General features: G+C 38.9%; 1 protein-coding gene and 1 pseudogene across 1 annotated transcript in view; one reads left to right on the top strand and one right to left on the bottom strand.

Moving 5' to 3' along the window:
* The window catches only part of LOC145392105 (alpha-amylase 2-like), a 230,703-nt gene that overhangs the window by 179,601 nt on the left and 29,584 nt on the right, over positions 1-21,518 (bottom strand). The gene's annotated exons all lie outside the window — the stretch shown is intronic.
* LOC145392039 (uncharacterized) lies at positions 3,541-5,418 on the top strand (annotated as a pseudogene).

Raw genomic sequence — 21,518 nt, 5'->3', positions numbered from 1 at the left:
ACCACTAGTTAGGCTATACATTTTTATTTTTTCAGTTGACGATAAATCTAGCCAGCTGAAGAGGTGACTGTGTCTTGTGCTACCTAGACTACAAAGGCATACGTTACTATACCGTTAATAGGCTACAGGGTGGAACTCCGCAGTCAACACTAGATTTTTTTGTTCTAGCAAAATTTGTACAAGGTTAGTAGTTTAAAAGTTTTGTACATTCATACTAAAACTAGTCTATTTTGCCCACAAATCATATTCATTATGCTTTTCAGCAAGACCATGGTTGGAGATTATTTTATTTTGAAATATGGAACACTATAATACATTATGGTAACTATTGAACTATTAAATTTTCTAGTAATGGTAATACCTAGTCTACTAACATACACCCACTCAGGGTATACAGCAGTTTTTTTTTTTTTTTATCCCTTTTATGTTAATATATTGTAACTAACCTTTCCCTTTCCCTCTCCAATAACAAACCAGTTGTAGCATCCGTAACTCTGGATTATGAAGAATATTGATGGATTTCTAAAAACATGATGCTCTGTAAATGATTTTATCCTAATTTCATTAGAACCCCATCCCAGAATTATCACATCCCCTAGAGTCCTGTTTCTCACCTCTATGCAGTACTTACTAAGAAATAGTGATTTAAAGCATTGTTAAAGTTCCATATATAATCAGAATCCATAGAATTAGCACTACCAGTAATTCTTATTAACCTCGGTAATAACTAACTTCAGAGCATCTACAATTTACTTGCTGCTCCCTATATTTGCTTTCCATCCTTTTTCTGTTTCCTCAGTTAAGTTCTATTATATGTTTGTGTATGTGCAGATTTATTATTTTGTTGTCTAATTTCAGATAACATTCTTTTATTTCTTATTCTTTAAAATTTCCAGTGCTGTATATCTCCTTTAAGTAACCTTGCCACAAAATTAAAAGTAAAACCATTTTGAGGAAAAAATTATCATGGCTTACTATAAAAGGTACAGGAAACTACAAAGTCAACTGAAAGAGCTTTTTTCTAGTAGTGAAGATGAAGATAATTCATGTTCTAAAGTCAGTAAGCTTAATGGTGAGATCCCTCTTAGCGAGAACGCTGATATATCCTTCACTTTGCCTTGTCAACAACAGATTGATAGCAGTTTAATATCCTCTTCATCAGAGGAATCTGACACTGATAATGATACTCAAAATAGCTTCACTGATGATTCTACTCAGGAAGAATTAGCTAGGTGGGCCACTCTGAATAATATCACGAGACAAGCACTTCATCAGCTTTTAGAAATTCTTAGGAAAAGAGGATTTAATCTTCCAAAAGATGCACGCACATTATTGCAAACTCCAAGGCATGTAACAATAAAAGAAAAGTGTGGTGGACAATATTCATACTTTGGAATAGCCTCAACTTTGCAACTGATACTGGATGCCAATAAAGATTTTGTTGAAAACAATGATTTCATTGAATTGAAAATAAATGTAGATTGAATTCCATTATATAAGTCAAGTAATGAGCAGTTCTGGCCAATATTATTGAAATTTAGCTATTTTAGGCCTGCCTTGGTAGCTCTTTATTGTGGGAAAGTAAAGCCGGAATCTGTAGACAATTATCTCTCAGACTTCTTAGAAGAATACAAGCAACTTTCACAAGATGGTTTAGTTGTGGATGGTAAGAGATTGGGTGTGAATATTATTTCTTTTATATGTGATGCACCTGCCCGATCCTTTCTGAAATGCATTAAAAGCCACACTGGTTATTATGCATGTGAAAGATGCGACATTAAAGGAACTTGGGACTCTCATGTTCTCATACTAAACTCTTCAGATAAATGTAAAGAAAGAACTGATGAATTATTCAAACTAGGTCATTATGAAGGAACTCATCAGCTGGGAATGAGTCCTCTCATTCAGTATGGGATATCCTGTGTTAAAGGATTTCCTTTGGACTACATGCATTTAATTTGCCTTGGTGTCACAAGAAGAATGTTGCTCTTCCTTATGAGAGGTTCTAGAGTGTGTAAACTCTCCCAGCAACAGTTAAGCTTGTTGTCTGGTGTTTTGGAAGGCATGTCACTCCCAAGTGAGTTTGCTAGGCAGCCACGGTCTCTGGCTGTGATTGATCGTTGGAAGGCTACTGAATTCAGGCAATATATCTTGTACACAAGTATTGTTGCTTTGAAAGATATTGTTTCTCCAGAAATCTACAAAACAAGCCTGTCACTAACTGTAGCTCTTTCTATTTTATTGAACTCAGACAGCCATCTAAGGAATGGCTATTTGTCATATGCACGAGAACTACTGGAGTATTTTGTGCAACAATGCGATGAGGTATTTGGTCGCCATTTTGTTGTATATAACGTACATAATGTCGTTCATTTAGCCGATGATGTGGAAAACTATCAGTGTTCATTGAACTCTTTAAGTGCGTTCCCCTTTGAGAATCATTTACATATAATAAAAAAGTTAGTAAGGTCATCAAGTAATCCCATCTCACAAGTATTTAAAAGGCTTGCTGAAAAGGAAAAGTACAGTGCAACAAAGGACACTTCACAACAAGCATGCATAACCACAACATACAAGGATAACTGTTTCATGTTGGAAAGTGAAGATTTTGTTTTCTTGAAAGAGAAAAAGGACAATGGATACTATACTTGTGGTGTTTTAAGCCAAAACTTTACTGAAAATTTTTTCACTGTACCTTGTGATTCAAAACTCATCAATATTGTGTTCATGAAAAATTGCTCCAAGACAAAAGAAAAAGTAATTCATTCTAAATACTTGTTCAGAAAAGTTGTGAAATTGCCCTACAAAGATGGTGTTGTCTTAATACCAGTATTGCATTACACAAATGAATAGTGTGAGATTTGTAAAAAAAATTTTTTGCTTTTAGTCTTGGAGCTCACTGAAAATTGCCAACTTGATTATGTACAAACAGCAAACTTCTGAATCTTGGACTCTGTAGCTTCACAACTCTTCTCCATTTTTTTTTCTTTTATCTATACTTTATCTTCTGCTCCCTGTCCTCATCGCACCTGAAGATGGCAGACACACATTGCAGTGCATATATTTGCTTGCATTACATAAGAAGAAAATCACCAATGGTGAGATTTTTTTTTTTTTTTCTTAGCATTTACAAGTTAATGATTTTCTTGAAGGCATAATATTTTTTATTATTATTATTTTGATACGTATAAACAGTCAACATTCTCACGTATCTTATTAAACATTTATTTCTGACATGTAGTGACCATGATCCCCCTCCCCTCTAACTCCTGTAAATGAAAATGTGATTGAGATTAATTATAATGATGTATATTTGAAGAATTATTTTAAAATGTTGTATGAAATAGGCGTATTACCGGTACAAACTATTGGTATCATGCAGTTCAATTTATTTTCAGTTTTGTTACTGATATTTCTCATATTAAGTAATTTATTTACAATAATTATAATGATACATGTCGTCTCTTCAAATGAAATAAAAAGAATATATAATGTAATTACTATAATACTGAATTACTAAGCATGACATTAATTATCAGGATGTGGAAGCGAGCAGTTTGGGTTGGGGGGAAAACAGAAGAGGAAGGTGTTGTACCAGATAGCTGGGTAGATGAGGAGAAGGGAAGCTTGTATTGGCCTCAAGGTGTTAATGCTGAGAATGCATTGAATACTCGACAACACCCAGACCCTAAATCATGGAGGAAGTTCCAACTGGTTAAAGTGAAAATATCTTCAGGTATGTATGTATTATGTTACCAACATTTTGTCATTTCATCCTTTCATTCCTCACCTTTTCCATTCTCTCTCTCTCTCTCTCTCTCTCTCATAATATATATATATATATATATATATATGAGAGAGAGAGAGAGAGAGAGACTGATTGACTGACTGACTGACTTATGTCTTTAGGGGATCCTCTTAGGGGAGGGAAGGTATCATGACATACTGTGATTTAAGTATAGATCTCTAGTTTGTTTATGTTCATATTTCAGATAGTTATCAAACATGTGACAATTATCAGCTCACATCAGTAACTGAGGGTGTTGACAGCAGTGCTGACTCTGGTTATGGTGAGGGTTGAGAATTAAGGAGGAGGAGAAAACGTGCCAAGAAGTGCCTTCCAGAGGACTTCATCAGTAGTCAGGACTTGCATGGTAAGTGAGCAAAGAACACAGTATATTGCATTAACAAAGGAAATGCTACTTTCCTGGTATTTTATCTATTTACAGTCAAAATAAGATCATGCAATTATAAATCTACATATCTTCATTTTAATTGCAAATTGATTTTACAAGTTAATTGATTTAAGGTAGTTGTTAAACATCCTCAAGGTGGAAATGAGTTGGAAATATTCTTTTATTGGATTCAAAATCATTAATACCAGTACCTCATGATGCCACTCACTTATGGTATACCATGTATATATACTGGAGTAGGCTACAGTATCAACTTTTATATGTCTTACTTAGTACATTTTCTTTACTATCAGTGTTGCAAAAAGGTTCTCTAACCCAGCAACAGAAGGGAACTCCAGTATCAACTGAAAACCAAGCTCTAGCCCTATCTCAAAAGCTGGCTCCATCTCCACCACAAAAGCTTGTGCCAGCTCCATCGAAAACGCTGGCTCCACCACCACCTCAGAAGCTTAATCATATTTCATTTCCAAGAAGGTCAAGATCTACTGAGTCTGATTGGTATGTTAAACTTTTTATTACCATTAAGGGGGGGGATCAGAACTTTTTTATTAGTTATTTTATGAACTTTTTTTGTATGCTTCTTTGAACCCAACATTCATTATTGAGTGTGGATTGACTTTGTATTTCAGTGGTGTATTTATTATCCAATATTTATTTGATATAGAATTTTTGTGAAGTAGAGATTTGAATGTGACCCCAGAATCAGTATAATATTTAAGATAATTATGACAGTGAAAGGAAGGTTTAAATGCATTGTTCTGAGCAAGCTAGTACTGGTAGTAAGATTGATAGAATCCCAGTGTCTTGACATTTCTTTTGTTAATGTAAAATTTAAATATATATTCTGTATCTATGTAAATTATCAGCCAAGTTCACTGAAATACTTAGAATTAGTTTAAAGGAAGGATTTGGTTAGAGTTATGGAGAGAAGTACTCTCAGGTGGTTTTAGTGAAGAGGTGAGGCTGACCAAGTGAGTGTATACCAGTGAAGTGGCTTGTAGGCTAGACAAAGAAGGGGCAGGCCAAGAACTAGGGGGAAGGACAAAGTGGAGGAGGGATAAGGATGCTTGAGGTCCTTCAGTTGTAGCCACCCCTTAAGGAAGTAGGGATCTGGCTATAGATAGATAGATACCTGTCATGAAAGTAGTCATTTAGTATCTACCTATAAAATAAATACACTATGAAATTAGTAATCACTGGCTTTGATTTCTCAGGAGTGTAGATCATCAGAGTAGCCCGAGGCCTGGAACTAGCCAAAATTACCACAAGCGGGGCCGTACTATCCATGATAAGGAACTTCATGACTCCCCGGACCGATTTCAACAACTGGACAACTGTGGGCAACGTGAATGCCATAATAGTCAGGAACGACATACCGGTACACAATATGACAGCCAGGACCAACGAGAACGACGTGACAGTCGAGATCGACAAGAAAGACATTACAGTTGGGATCGACATGGTAGTCAGGATCGACAAGTACGACATGACAGCCGGGACCGACGTGAACGACATGACAGCCGGGACTGACGTGAACGACATGACAGCCGGGACCGACGTGAACTACATGACAGCCGGGACCAACGTGAACTACATGACAGCCGGGACCGACTAGAGCGATGTGACAGCCGGGACCGAAGAGAGCCAGAGCATCACACTTTCCCTATGGATGTAAAATGTACGTAATTACTGCTGCTATGCACTGCTCATACAAGGATTGTTCTGCACCCAACAAAATGCTTCTAACACCATATATTTTGAGTACCTTCCAATCTACTCTTGTCACATGAATGTCACACCTTTCATATGTTTTACTTATAAGCTTAATTTGTGGAGGTGAAAAGACTTTATATGGTAATGGTGAGTGGCCCAGTGCTAGGGAACCTACTGTAACTCTATTTTTCCCATTAGTTATTAAGTTCACTGTACACGAATATCACCTTACACGAGCAGTTCAGGAACGTAACGTTCGTGTTGGGCGGGGGTCAACTGTAAATATATATATATATATATATTTATATGTATATGTATACTTATTTATTGATGTTCTTTTTATTCCACAGGGTTCCAGAAGCGTGTCCTACAATTGATAATAGATGTGAGGGAAGAGGTGAGGGAAACTAAGTCAGAGGTGAGAGATTTGAAATCGATTCACTGCTTCACTTCATTTAGTGACAACAGTGGTTTGGACTTGACTATTAGGCGTAACAACACATTGGAAGAACTACAAGAAGTTGAAAATGAATTGGAAAATCCAACTTATTACCAAGAAATGTTCAATAAATGTGTACGCATAGGTGGTATGAATAAGAAGGATATGGTATCAAAGCTGTTGAGCAGTTTTATGACTAAAAACCTCATGTGCAAGTATAATATGTATGGGCAAAGGGCGAAGCTTCCCTTTAAAAACACAAAGTTGTTTTGTGTCATTTGAGACAGTGTGCTTAAAAAAAGTCCAGAATCTTGCACAGCAGATGTAACTCACATAACTGCAACAAAACTGCGCAATGCCCCCAAATTGAAGGAAACTGTAGAGTAAATTCTTAAGTTGTCTTCAGCATGAGTACACTGGACCTAACTTGATTTTGAACCCCAATAGAATACTAAATTGATACCATGTTTCACAGTTTGCAACTCTTGCTTTCCTGTACCTCATTCTATTGTGTACACTCTGTACTTTATATGGAGCTGATAAGCATGTTTTTGTATTATGATATAGCCTACTTATCAAGTGACTATCCATTTTTGTGATATATATTTTTTTTTTTACTACAAGAAAATCAACATAATGATAAAACATTATTATATTTTGTCACCAAGAATAATAATTCAAAAATTACCAATTATCCATCTCATAAAAGGATGATTAGTTAAGATTTAAGTGTTTTACTGGTTGATGAATTAGGTCAACTTACTTCAAATATTACAACTGTTTTCTCTTGTTTTTATAATGTGATTGCTTCATAACATTACTTTTTATTTGGTTTACTTAGTCCCCTGTAAAGGCATGTTCTTTTATGGTTTTTGGCTATATGGAGATTGCTTTCAATTCTTAAGTTCAGTATCTTTTACCATTTACCTTCAACTTATTACTATGTTTTTCCTATGGAAAATACCATTTATAAAGATTTATAGACAGTAAAAACTCCATACCTTTAACTGGGGACAATTGTGAGGTATAAGAAATTTTTTAAAAATGTTACAGAAAAGTAGAAAATGTCCACTTACCAATGTGAATATGATAGCATTTTACAACACACATTGTAATAATTTTTCATAACAGTGAATGATAATGGGTTATGGGAGTTATGTTTCTACTTATTTAATGAGTGGCTTACTGGTACTTTTTGAAAATTTTGGTTTATGTTTTCTACTACATTTTTCTTTTTTTTTTAAGTGAAATTGTGTTATGGAATTACAAGGTATGGAGAATGTGCTGTGATGAATGGAGTATGAACAGAATATTTTTGTACCATTTGTATTGATAAGCTAAGAAATCTACATTGTAAGGGATTATGTGTTGAAAAGTCATAAATTCATCACCCACTCTGTCTTATCATGTCCAATGGCTAAATTCCGGGAATTTTCTTCTGGCTATTCAAATGCCTTCCATTATTTGCACGTGACCAAACCTCCTCAGTTTATTCCTTTTGACCCACCATCCCATCCCACAACTTTGTCATTACTGTGATCTGAGCCTTTCAACAAGCCTGCTGCTTTTTGCATCTTCCACCTTTTCAAAGAGTCTTTCATTCACAACCACATAATCAGTAAGAGTTCACTTCCTACTAATTTTCAACATACCAATTATATCCCTATCTAATATTCACACTAAATTTCTTCTATGCTTTTTATGCTTTCATAATTTTTGCTATTCTTTCTGATTAAATTTTTAATTCTCCCTTTCTTTGTTTCTTTATAGCCTTCACTTAAACCAGACCAAACAATTCAAGCTTCCTCTCCACTCCACTCCACAATAAGCTATGCTGTCCCCTCCTGCTTCCACTACTACTCAGTCCACAAATTTCCATTTTTGCCAATCTCCCATCAAATTCTTTAATCGTTCATGCCTATAGACAGTTGCCTCAAGGTGTTCCTTTACCCCATAAAGTTTTCACTATACAAATAAAACCACAGAAATAGCTTTATGGACAAGATTTTGCTTAAAATGACTAGTTTACTGTATTTGTAAGTAAATGGTAATTTTCTTTCATTCATATATGTATTAGATTATATGCATAGTGAAAACTACATGGGATAAAGGAATATCTTGAGGCAACTGTACCATCTGTCACTAGGGGCCCTTGGCTGGCGGCATGCCAGTACGTGCCAAGTGCAGTTGTTTCCTTGAAGGAATTGGGGACAGACTTCTGATATTGGGTTACTCTCTCAGATCCCCCTAACTCAGAAAAGACGTGTAGGGTTGAATTATGGTGATGTTTTAAAAATAGTAAATATATGTTGCCATAGAATTAATAATTAAATTGCCTATGTAAATCCTGACCATATAAGTGTTTGTAATAATTTTTTTACCCTAAGGACAATATAATCCATGCTTCCAGAAAGATTATAATTTTCCTAATATTGTCAGTCTTTAAAAACCTTTCTTTTACAGAGCATGTGAATATTTTGCTGGAGTAGTATAACCATTTATATGTATAATCTACAATACAATAAATTTATTCTTGTATATTATATTGTAAATAATGCATATAAATAGGCCTATCTACTCCTGCAGAATATTTAAGTGCTTTTTAGACATGTAGAAATCTCATCAAGAGTAGCATGTGTAATATGCCACCTAATTTTCACATAAAATACACGTGGATTTGACTCTTGTTTTATGCGAGTATTGAGACATGGAAATCACGTGTCACATCCATGTGAAATCATCTTGCAAAATGAACCACATTTACTCATCATAAACACGTGTTACTTCCACGTGGTTTCCATGTGAATTACGCAAGCTGTGCCCACTGGGAGTTAGAAGGCTCTGGAGTAGGGGAATCAGTTTTGTCTAAGGGCAGGAGGCCCATTCATTTTGTGTGCTCCAATCCGTATACGAGGGTGGGTGCAGACAAGATTTTTGCATCACTGTAACGTATAGAAACAGTCCCAGTGGACGCGGGCGGGTGCAGGCGATAAGTGTTATGAATTATAGTCGTGCAGAACTCCCGCCTGCACAAGCAGTCATATGGTGTGGACGCGAACTTACTGTGTGTCAGAACTGGCCAGTTGTAAACGGCCCATGAAGCTGCGCCGAGTTAGGAAGTTCACCTACTACTACATTTTTGTACTACTTCTTTCATGTTTCAGCATAGTATATTACATGAACTAATGCTGGTTAAGAATCTTATGACCGGCATGGAGTAAATGATGGAGTTAATAGTGCAATGTGAAAAACAGCAGATGGAACTTGATGTAGGAAAATATAAGGAAATTCATTTTAGTGAGTCTCTCTCTCTCTCTCTCTCTCAATTATTCGTTATATTGTTGCCCCATCAGGAGGGTCGAGGCCGCGCCTAGGCTACTTAGTCCAGTTGTTTAAGGGGGAGTGACGGGTTGTCCCATCCTCCGAGCTTCATTGTTTGAGCAGTAAACCCCAGCCACCCAGCGCAGTGATGAAATCCCTACATATTCAATTCACGCCGAGGGCAATACGCCTCGCTAAGAAAATAATATTTCAAGCCCCCCTTTAGAATTCTCCCATCGGAGGTGTCCTTAAACAGGATGATGGAATTCATCTTGTTATGTTTAGATAAAGACATCACCCAGGCCTCCTCAGCTACCATCTTAAATCTGGGTTGAGTGAAATCACAAATGACATGTGTCTTGCTTGTAGAATATGCCCACGCAACGTAACACACATAATGAAACACTGCAACGCACATGTCACGCTCAGACGCACACCCAACATCAACGGTACAGGAAGTCTTTGGGACAATCCCATTGAGGCAGCTGCTTACCTGCGGCAGATGGGTTTGCTCGATCTGACGGTCCGCGGTTGGGCAACAACTACAATCTGACGAATGTATGGAATACATCTATTTGTAGCGTCTTAAGCCGGTAGGTACTGAAGCACCCATGTGGTTATGGCTGCCACCTTACATCGTAAATGGCCTCCTGGGTTTTAAAAAATTATTTGGCTTCTTATTCAGCGCAGAGTCACCTGAAGATAACACTACTTGAAGTGAGTGGATCAAAGACACCCTTACTTACCACAGCAGTGATAACATGATATAGGACACCTTTAATAGCCGCACATGATCCAGCCATATCTGCCATCCTAACACATACCTAACGGTGTCCTTCTGTCAAAATTAACCTATTTTTTTTATACATGAACCTTGCAGCTAATTTGTGATTGTATATAATACAGGGTAATGCTGAAAAATTATAGACCTTAGAATAAATCACTAATAATAAATATTTTGTCCGTACACGCAATAGTAGTAAGCTGGATTTTATCCATCCATCCATCATCCAATCCTACTTTGCCCCAGGAGAAGCGTAGGAGTCCGGGGCGAGGCATGTTGATCCAGACATTTAAGATGAGAGTGACCAGCCTCACTCATTCCTGAGTGTCATTAGGTGAGCAATAACCCCAACCAATCCTTGCATATAAACCTTCTCTGGCTCAATCCGATTGGAGTGCAATAATTACCCACTAAACCACCAGGTGTCATAATTTGGTTATATGGTTACCACCCTGCGTAGTAAATGGTTTCCCGGTGTACAGGAAACCATTTGGCATGTCACTCAGTGACCTCTTCCTTACAACTAATCCTTCTGCTTACAATGTTAATCTTCTCCCTCCGTTGGGCTCCTTAACCCCTTAACACTTGGGAGCAAGGGATCATACCGCGGGGTGTCACTTTTGTGATTCTGTGTTATTTTGAATTCACCCGGGCTTTCAAGTGGGGGCTTGTATCATCTATCAGTACTGACAATGTCCAACACTAGTCAGCACTCCTAATCTCATCTGTACTCCCATCCATTGTTGACGATTTAGCCATTTCTCCCCGTTCTTGACTCCCCTCCCTACCCCCCCTCCATTACCCTATCCTCTCGCCTGCCCGGCCATGCTACTAAGTACATCTTCCCTGGAATTTTTCACTGATTTCATCCATTGAAATAAGCCCTATGTCGTATTCTTATACCAAATAATATATACAAGAAAGAAATCAGGTGAGAGTGCCATACACCTGGAATTGGCTAATTATCACATGACAACACCTCACGTGCACTCGTTCGCTAATTTTCGCTGTTTTTTTCCCCTTGAAATATGCCGTATAATCTATTTTCGTAATAAATATGCATGCAAGGAGAGAAGGGAGAAGCCTAAGTGATATTTACATTCACCTGGAACTACCTAATTTATAATGTATTGTCTAGATTTCCTGCCAATCATATCAGTGCTACACAAAGCTGTTTCAAGATTTAACATTGGTAGCTCTGATTATATATCTCCTAAGTAGGCCTCTAATCTATTTTCGTAATAAATATACATGTAAGGAGGGAAGGGAGAAGCCTAAATGATATTTACATTCACCTGGAACTACCAAATTTATAATGTATTGTCTAGATTTCCTGCCAATCATATCAGTGCTAGACTTAGCTGTTTCAAGAAGTAATATTGGTAACTCTGAATAACCCCTAAAGCAGGCCTCTAGGCTGGCTGGCCTGGCCCCTGCGTTATCAGTGTACTCTCATCTTCCGAAGTGAGAGGACGTATGTTTCATCTTGCTGACTTCAAGGCCTTTTTTCACCCCCATGCAAATGGCTCTGTGACCTTTACCCCTACTAAACCTCGTGTGGAAAGAGGTAAAGGGCTGACAATTGATAAAAGAGTGACTACGATCTTTCTATTGAGTAAAACAGTGCAAGTGGAATTGTAAATAATGTGTAAATAATGTGTAAACAGCAAGTGAAAGTAATGAATGTAAATATACGTGAACAATGGAAAATAGTTTTATAAGTTATTTCAAGTGACAGTGCACAACACAGTGTAAATAAAATAGAAATGTAAATAACGTAAATAAAATAGAGAACGTAAATAGAAATGTAAATGAGTAGTATTATAAGAATACGAGTATATACCCTAGGAGTAATGAAAGTGAAAGTTTCACTCTAGCATGTCTGAATGCTATGAGTTATGAGAGTGAAGATGAAAGTGACATTCACTCTCAGTGCCAGTATACAGGACGAGAAAGTGAATGCTACGTATTTTACTGAAAGAAATTCAATCCCTACAGTGACAATAAACTAATACTACTGAAGGAAACTTATGGATAAAGACTGTAGATATATATAAGTGTTATATAGTAATAGAAATATAAAGTGTGAGGGGTTTTATGAATAATAAATGACAGACTACCATGAGCGAACTAGTGCCAGTGCGACGATCAGACGCGCTCGTAATTTCCATTGCTTTCACAGTGTTTTTTTTTTTGAGTATGGATCCCAAACTACTTGAAAATTGTAGAATAGTGTTTATAGTGTTTGTATCTGGCTGTGGTAATCATATTATGGGTTGTCGGGAAGTGTGAAGTGGAGACTTCGTTACCCTACTTCAGAGGTCTCCACAAGTCCTACGGTAACCGACGAATGCTCAACAATCATTCCAGGAGAAAGCTGAAGGTATGTGCCATAAGCATATGTAATTTTATTATTCTAGGACTAATAACTGATTTTTGGCAAATATTTTTTGAGAGTCTGTCGGAGCCCAAATAACCCCGCGGCACACGCAAGTCATTGGTAAACAAGCCCGCGGTGTAGGGGTTAACCTGTCATATCGCTCCGGTACGACCTGTGGACCCTCCAAAGAAACGTCGTCTGTGGCACTTTGGAGCTGCAGACTGGGAGGCTCTCAGGCAATACTTCTTTGATTTTCCCTGGAATGATTAATGCTCCTATAGCCGGGAGCCATCTGAGTGTGCCTTGCATATTACGGAGGCTATTCTCTCAGGCATGGAAGCATACATTCATTTCTCATATCCTTTGACTAATGCAAGAAAGCCTTGGTTTAATCATGCTTGTTCTACTGCTGTCCGCAACAAGGAAAGGGCCTATAAAAGATACCGGAGCCAACCCACCCCTGAATCACATCTTTTTTATGTTTCTGCCCGGAATCGTGCTAAGTCTGTTCTTCACTCTGCTAAAAATAATTTCATCCGTACTAATTGCTCTCAACTCTCCAACTTGAATTCTTCCCTCTCCTTCTGGTACCTTGCCAAAAACTTTTCTAAGAACTTTACCTCATCATCCTTCCCTCCTCTCTTCTACTCTAATGGCTCTGCAGCTATTTCTTCTACAGATAAAGCAGATCTCTTTGTTCAGACTTTCTCCTCCAATTCCACCTTAGATAATTCCGGTGCTGTTCCTCCATCACTTCCCCCCTCTGACTTCCTCATGGCTGACATTAAAATTTCTTCAGCTGATGTATTTTCTGCCATCACTGGCCTCAATACTAGCAAGGCATATGGGCCTGATGGAGTCCCTCCCGTTGTCCTCAAGAACTGTGCTTCTGTGCTTACACCCTGCCTTGGTAAACTCTTCCGCCTTTGTCTTTCAACTTGTACTTTTCCTTCTTGTTGGAAGTTTCCTCTCATTTAGCTAGTCCCAAAGAAGGGTGACCATTCCTAACCTTCTAACTATCGTCCAGTTGCTTTAAAATCCTGTGTCTCAAAAGTTTTCGAGTCTGTTCTCAAGAAAATTTTTTTAAAGCATCTTCCCTATCACAACCTTCTTTCTGATCATCAGTATGGGTTCCGTCAGGGACGCTTCACTGGCGATCTTCTCACCTACCTTTCAGACTCCTGGTCCTTTCGGGACTTTGGCGAAAGCTTTGCCATTGCACTTGACATCTCAAAGGCTTTCGATCGAGTCTGGCATGAATCTTTGATTTCCAAACTGCCCTCTTACGGTTTCTATCCTTCTATCTGTGCCATCATCTATAGCTTCCTTTCTGGTCATTCTATAGCTGATGTTGTAGACGGCCATCATTCTTCTCCTAGATCTATCAACAGTGGTGTTCCTCAGGGCTCTGTCCTATCTCCAACTCTCTTTCTTTTATTCACCAATGATCTTCTAAGCCGTACATCTAACCCAATCCACTCGTACGCTGATGATTCCACCCTTCACCTTTCCATTCGGTTTCCGCAAAGTCCATCTCAGCAGTTACTTCAACAAACAAGGGATGAGGCTATGGCACACCTAATGTCTGACTTGGCTCGTATCTCTGACTGGGGTAAAAATAATCTCCTTGTTTTTAATGCATCAAAGACTCAGTTTTTACACCTATCAACCCGTCAAAATCTTCTACAGGAGATAATAATAATATCCAGCTCAATCCTGCGTCATACTTGAACCTGCTTGGGGTTTCATTCACTCGGGACTTATCTTGGAAGATATTATTGCATCTCTTATAAAATCTCCTTCCAAGAGATGGTCAGAATCAAGGTCCAAATAGGAGAAGGGAAGGACGGGAGGAAGGAGTATATGCAAGAAGAGTGGAAAGGTTACAAGAGGATGAGAAAAAGGCAGAATATAAGAGAGAAGTGGAGGAACGATTGGGTAAATATGAACTGGAGGAGATGGGAGACGTGGAAGGTGTGTGCAAGATATTCACAGAAGAAATCTCTGCAGCATGTGAGGTGGTGTGTGGGGTGAATAGAAGACGAAAGGGGGTGCAAGGAAGAGCAGTGTGGAATCAAGAGGTAAGATTGGCTGTGGCACAAAAGAAAAAAGCATATAACGAATGGATGAAAAATAGGGGCGTGGAAGAAGTTGAGAGACGGAAGAGAGAGTTATATGTAGAAAGGAAGAGAGAGGTGAGAAGACTAGTAAGAGACAGTAAGAAAAGAGTGGATGAGGAATTTGGAAAGAATTTGAGTGTCAAATAAAGTGAATGTAAGAAAATGTTCTGGATAGAGGTAAAGAGAGTCAGACAGGTTGTAATGAAGTTAGTAGGGGGGTGAAAGATAAAAATGGTAGATTACTAGTTCAGAAGGGAGAAAAAGTGGGCAGATGGAGAGAACACTGTAAGGAATTGTTGGACATAGAGAATGAAAGTAATGTGAGTATAAGTGGCTGAGGAATGGCTGGGAGAAGGAGGGAGGTGAGAAGACAGGAAGAAATCAGTAGGATGGAAGTTGTGGAAGCAATGAAGTTAAAACGGGGAAAGCCTCAGGAATTGATGGAGTGTGTAGTGAAATGCTGAAGTATGAGGGAGAAATAGTAGTAGAATGGATGTGGAAGATGTGCAGATTGGCCTGGAGGGAAGGTAGAGTCACAGAGGATTGGAAGTCAGGTATAATTATTCCCTTGTACAAAGGGAAAAGGGAAAAAGGAGTGTTTGGTAATCAGAGGGGCATTGGTCTTCTTAGTGTAATAGGAAAAGTATATGGTAGGATACTTATTGACAGAGTTAGGGAAATAACAGAGGAATAAGTTGGAGAAGAACAGGGAGGCTTTAGGAAAGGAAGAGGTTGTGTAGATCAGAAATTCATTCTTAGATCTTTAGTGGAAAAGTTTCTAGAGAAGGGAAAGAAGTTGTATGCGGCCTTCATGGATTTCAAGAAAGCATATGACAGGGTGGATAGACAAGGATTGTGGAAAGTATTAAGAATATATGGAGTAGGTGGGAAGTTGTTGAATGCTGTGAAGAGGATGAATGAGGGTGCTAAGGCTGCAGTGTGTGTGGATAATGAACTGAGCGTTTTTCTATTTGAAGCTAGGATTGAAATAGAGATGTGTCATGTCTACATGGTTGTTGAATCTGTATATGGACGGGGTTATAAAAGAGATACAAGGTATGGCAGTGGATGTTGGAGTGGCCCTGGTGAGAAAGGGCAGTGTTTGGAGACTCCCGGTACTGTTGTTTGGCGATGATACTGTGTTGTTAAGTGAAGACGAAGGGCAGCTGCAAGGCTTGGTGGATGAGTTTGGGAGAGTGTGTAAGAATCGGAATCTAAAGGTGAATGTAGAGAAGAGTAAAGTTATGGTCTTCGAGAGAAGGGAAGTCAATGAATGTACAGTGAGGCTGAATGAGGAGGAAATGGAAAATGTGAGTACGTTTAAGTACTTCAGTAGTTTGATGAGTACGAATGGAAGTTTGGAGGGTGAAGTGCTTGAAAGGGTACAACAAGGAAGAAAGGTTGCTGGTTCCTTGAAAGCAGTGATAAGAAACAGGGAAGGGAGCATGGAAGTGAAAAAGTTATTACATGACAGTATTGTCATACCAACTCTAATGTATGAAAGTGAAGCTTGGACCTTGTTGGAGGGACACAAATCAAGAGTGAGAGCAGTGGAAATGAGTTATTTGAGGGGAGCCTGTGGAGTCACATGGAGAGACAGAGTGACAAATGAGGATGTGAAGGAGCGTTGTGGTGTGGATGTGGATGTGATAGGAAGCGTTAGGAGAAACACACTGAGGTGGTTTGGCCATGTGGAGAGGATGGAGATTGAGAGACTGACGAGGAGGGTGTATGTGAGTGAGGTGGAGGGGGAGAGAGGGAGGGGAAGACCGAGGATGAGATAGAGAGATGGAGTGGACGGGTATATGAGAGGGTGTGTGTGAATTGGGAGCAGGGCAGGGAAAGGGCGGGGGACAGGGTGACGTGGAGGCGATTTGTTTGTGGCCACCCCGTATAAGGGATTAAGGCGTCTGGCAATATATATATATATATATATATATATATATATATATATATATATATATATATATACAGAGAGAGAGAGAGAGAGAAACGCCGAAATCCCGTAAGAACAAATCGCCTCCATGTCGCGCCCAGTCCAACGCCATTTCACTGCCCTGCTTCCAGCTCACATCCTCCTCTCTCATATACCTCTCCACTCCATCCCTCCATCTCATCCTCGGCCTTCCCCTGCCTCTCCCCCCTCTCCGCCTCACTCGCATACACTCTTCTCTTTAGTCCTCTCCACATAGCCAAACCACCTCAATGTGTTTCTCGTAACGCTTCTATCACATCCATATCCACACCACAACGCTCCTTCACTTCCTCATTTGTCAGTCTGTCTCTCTACGTAACTCCACATGCTCTTCTCAAAAATCTCATTTCCACTGCTATCACTCTTGACTTGTGTCCTTCCAACACGGTCCAATCTTCACTTCCATACGGTTGGGTTGATATCACAATGCTGTTATGCAGTGGCTTGTTTACTTCCATGCTCACTTCCCTGTTCCTTATCATTGCTTTCAAAGAACCAGCAACTTTCTTCCCTGCTGTACTCTTTCAAGCACTTCACTCTCTATACTTCCATCCTTACTCATCGCATTATCGAAGTATTTACGCACCCTCATTTTCCATTTTCTCCTCATCCAGCCTCAATGTACATTCAGTGGCTTTATTTTCTCTTGAAAACCATAACTTTACTCCTCCCTACACTCACCTTTAGATTCCGTTTCTTACGCACTGTCTAAAACTCATTCATCAAACATTAAGTTCCCCTTCGTCTTAACAATACAGTATCATCTGCAAACAACAGTATAGGGAGTTTCCAAATACTGCGCTCTCTCAGTAGGGTCGCTCCAACATCCGCTGCCCCACCTTGTACCTCTTTTATAGCCCCATCCATATACAGATTGAACAACTATGGGGACATGACACATTCCTGTTTCAATCCAGTATTCAGAAAGAAAGTTCATTCTGTTCACTACCCACACACACTGCAGCCTTAGCCCCCTCATAGATACTATTCACAGCATTCAGCAACTTCCCATTAGTCCATATATTCTTAATGCTTTCCACATTCCTTGTCTACCCACCTCGTCATATGCTTTCTCCAAATCCATGAAGGCCGTATACAACTTTTTTCCCTTCTCTAGAAATTTTTCCACTGAAGACCTAAAAATGAATATCTGATCTACATAACCATTTCCTTTCCTAAAACCTCCCTTTTCTTCTCCAGCTAATTCCTCTGTTATTTCCCTACCTCTGGCAATAAGTATCCTACTGTTGCATTAAGAAGACAAATGTTTCTGCGATTACCACACACTTCTTTTCCGTTTTCCTTGTACAGGGGAATAATTATACCTGACTTCTAAGCCCCTGAGCCTCTACCTTCTTCCTAGGCCAATCTGCACGTCTTCCATATCCATTCTACTATTATCACTCCCTCCATGCTTCAGCATTTCACCACACACTCCATCAATTCCTGGGGCTTTCATCATTTTGACTTTCTTCGTTGCTTCCACTGTTTCCATCCTACTGATTTCTTCCCCTCTTCTCACATCCCTCCTTCTCCTAGCCATTCCCCAGCCACTTATACTCCCATTACTTTCGTTCTGTATGTTCAACAATTCATTAAAGTGTTCTCTCCATCTGTTCACTTTTTCTCCCTTCTCCACTAGGAATCTACCATTTTTATCTTTTTCTCCCCGACTTACCTCTTCATCACCCTGTCTAACTCTCTTTACCTCTTTCCAGAACATTTGCTTACATGCCCTCCACTTTACACTCAAATTCCTTCCAAATTCCCCATCCATTCTCTTCCTGCTCTCTCTTACTAATCTTTCCACCTCTGTCTTCTTGACATATAACTCTGTCTTCTGTCTCTCAACTTCCCCACGCCCCTGTTCTCATCCTCTTACTATATGCTTTCTTTTTTTGTGCCACAGCCTGCCTTATCTCTTCATTCCACCATGCTGTTCCTTGCACCCCCTTTCGTTTTCTCTTCACCCCACACACCACCTCACATGCTGCACAGATTTCTTCTACGGATATCTCGCACACACCATCCACAACATCCACCTGCTTCAAATCATATTTACCAAATCGCTCCTCCACTTCTCCCTTATAATCTGCCTTTTTTTTTCCATCCCCTTGCAATCTTTCTACCCTCCTTGTATATTTTACTTTCTCCTGCCCTTCCCTTCTCGTACTCTTCCATATCACTTGAACCTTGACTTTCACAACCACAATGTGGTGGTCAGATAGCCCACTACCCCAACCTCTACAGTATATGCCCTTGCATCCATTACACTCCTTCTCATTCTATCATCCACGGACACAAAACCAATCATTGCCTTCAGTTCATTCAGTTCACCACTCGCCCTTCTTATCACGCACCTTGTATACCTGTGGATCATTTTGTGTCTAAAGAAGGTATTGGCTATCACCGATCCTCTCCCTGCACAAACGTCCACTAGAGCACTGCCATTCTACATCCACTTCTGCAGGCACACCCCACTTTCCTACTACTCCATCCACTTTCACATTCCCTACTAATCCATTCATATCTCCATTCAATATTATTCTCATTTCTTTCAAACTTCTCCATGCGTGCTCCTACATTTGTCCAGAACTCTTCTTTCATTCTACTTGCATGATCTTGCTTTGGTGCACACACACACACACACACACACACACACACAAACACGTCGGAGGAAGACGTCCTTTACCGGCGCTCCATACCAGCTCAACACGGCCAGAGGCATTACCTAAATAAGTATCTTTGAATGAGTCAAGCTCTGTACCAGGTTAGACTAAATGATTTTTCATTATTAAAAGGAAAAGAAATAAGTTTAAATAAGACTGGTTCAAACAACAAAGAACCACGATGCGTTGAGTCAGCTGGGTTTGTTTATACTACGGCAACACGCGGAAAGTGTAAGTACATACTCTTCATTTAGTATTACAAAATGGATACATACTTCAGTAAAACAAATTTGGAAAAGAAAAGGGATAAAAGTAAAAAGCAAAATGATGATTTCTACCAAGAACTGGTTGAAGTGGAGACTCACAATAGACTGGTTGAACGTGTACACAAACTAGAAATGGCTTTCAAAAATGAAATTGATGAAATAAAGAAGCAAATGCACTTGCAAAAGGAAGAGATAGAAAAACTGGGAAGGGAGGCCAATAAGAAAGACACAACCATCAGTGAACTAACAGTGGGATTGAATACGCTTAGGAAGAAAGTGAGTGAAATGGGAAGTACAGTAGTTAATCACGAGAGTGTTATGGAAGAGTTAAAAAATGACACAGAGACAATTAGACAAGCAAGCAGTCTTATGGACCAGAGCAGTGATATTGAGGAGAAGATAACACAGGTGAATGAAGCTGTGCAAAGCTACAAAAATGATGTAGAAACCACGTATGCTGAAATGGTGAAAGTAAAGAAAGACTTAGAAACAAGGGTGGAGGAAAAAAACATTAAAAAGGAAGTGAAAAGAATAATCCAAAGCAATCCAAAGTTAGTCAGAGATTCAGTAGAAATAAATAAATCAATAGTAATCACTGGTATAGAAGAGGAAGAAATTAAAAACAAAATCACTAGAGACAAAAAGGAGATGGCAAATGTAATGAGCTTACTGAAAGAAGTATCAGAGGAAATCTGTAGTAAAGACATAGAGGAACACAAAAGGATAGGGAAATACGAGAAAAGCAAGACAAGACTTCTAAAGGTGACTTTCCAGAGTGTAAACACTGTGGAAGAGATACTAAAAAATGCAAAGAATCTTATGGAAAAAGAGGAGTTCAAAAATGTATGGATAAAAAGATGCCTAACACAAGAGGAACTGGAATTACTGAAAGAGAAAAGGGAGGAAGCAAAAACAAAAAATGAGGGAAGATCAGAAGAGGACAAGAAGAAATTTTTTTTACAAAGTAATAGGATTGCAGGTACGAAAGTGGTACACAAACAGGATGGAAGAAAAAGGAGGAAGTTAGTAGAACCATGTCATGACAAGTATATAAACAAGATGATAAAGTTGATGTACTCAAATGTGGATGGAATGGTATCTAAATTACTAGAGATGAATGATTATGTCAGAGAAAATGAACCACAAATAATATGCCTAACTGAGACAAAATTAACACCAAGGATATCCAATGACATACTAAACTTAGAGGAATACAATATATGGAGAAGACAGAAATTTAAAAAAAGGAGGAGGAATTATAATATTAACTAAGAAAAATCTAAAAGTCAAGGAAATAAACCTAGATATACCATCACAAGTAGAACTGATTGCAGTAGAGATCGACACACCTGAAGGTAAAGTAATTGTAGCCAATTTGTATATGCCACCCAGATCAAACACATGGGAAAGAGACGAATATGAGGACCTGGCAGTGAGTACAATTCAGAGTATAAGATCCTTGCTACATAAAATGGAAGAGAAATCGGAAAGAATTATACTAACTGGGGATTTCAATACAAATATAAATTGGAATACTCTAGATATAAATAGCCGAGAAAGCTGTTGGGACCAAAAGCTCCTGGATCTCGTACAAGAGTTTTTATTAACGCAACATGTGAGGGAAACCACTAGAAAAAGAGGACTTGATGTACCTT

This window comes from Coenobita brevimanus, chromosome 21, assembly GCF_032717465.1.
Source record: "Coenobita brevimanus isolate Jiangsu-jjx chromosome 21, ASM3271746v2, whole genome shotgun sequence".
NCBI classification, from domain to species: Eukaryota; Metazoa; Arthropoda; class Malacostraca; order Decapoda; family Coenobitidae; genus Coenobita; species Coenobita brevimanus.
This window is presented reverse-complemented; position numbering and strand designations above follow the sequence as displayed.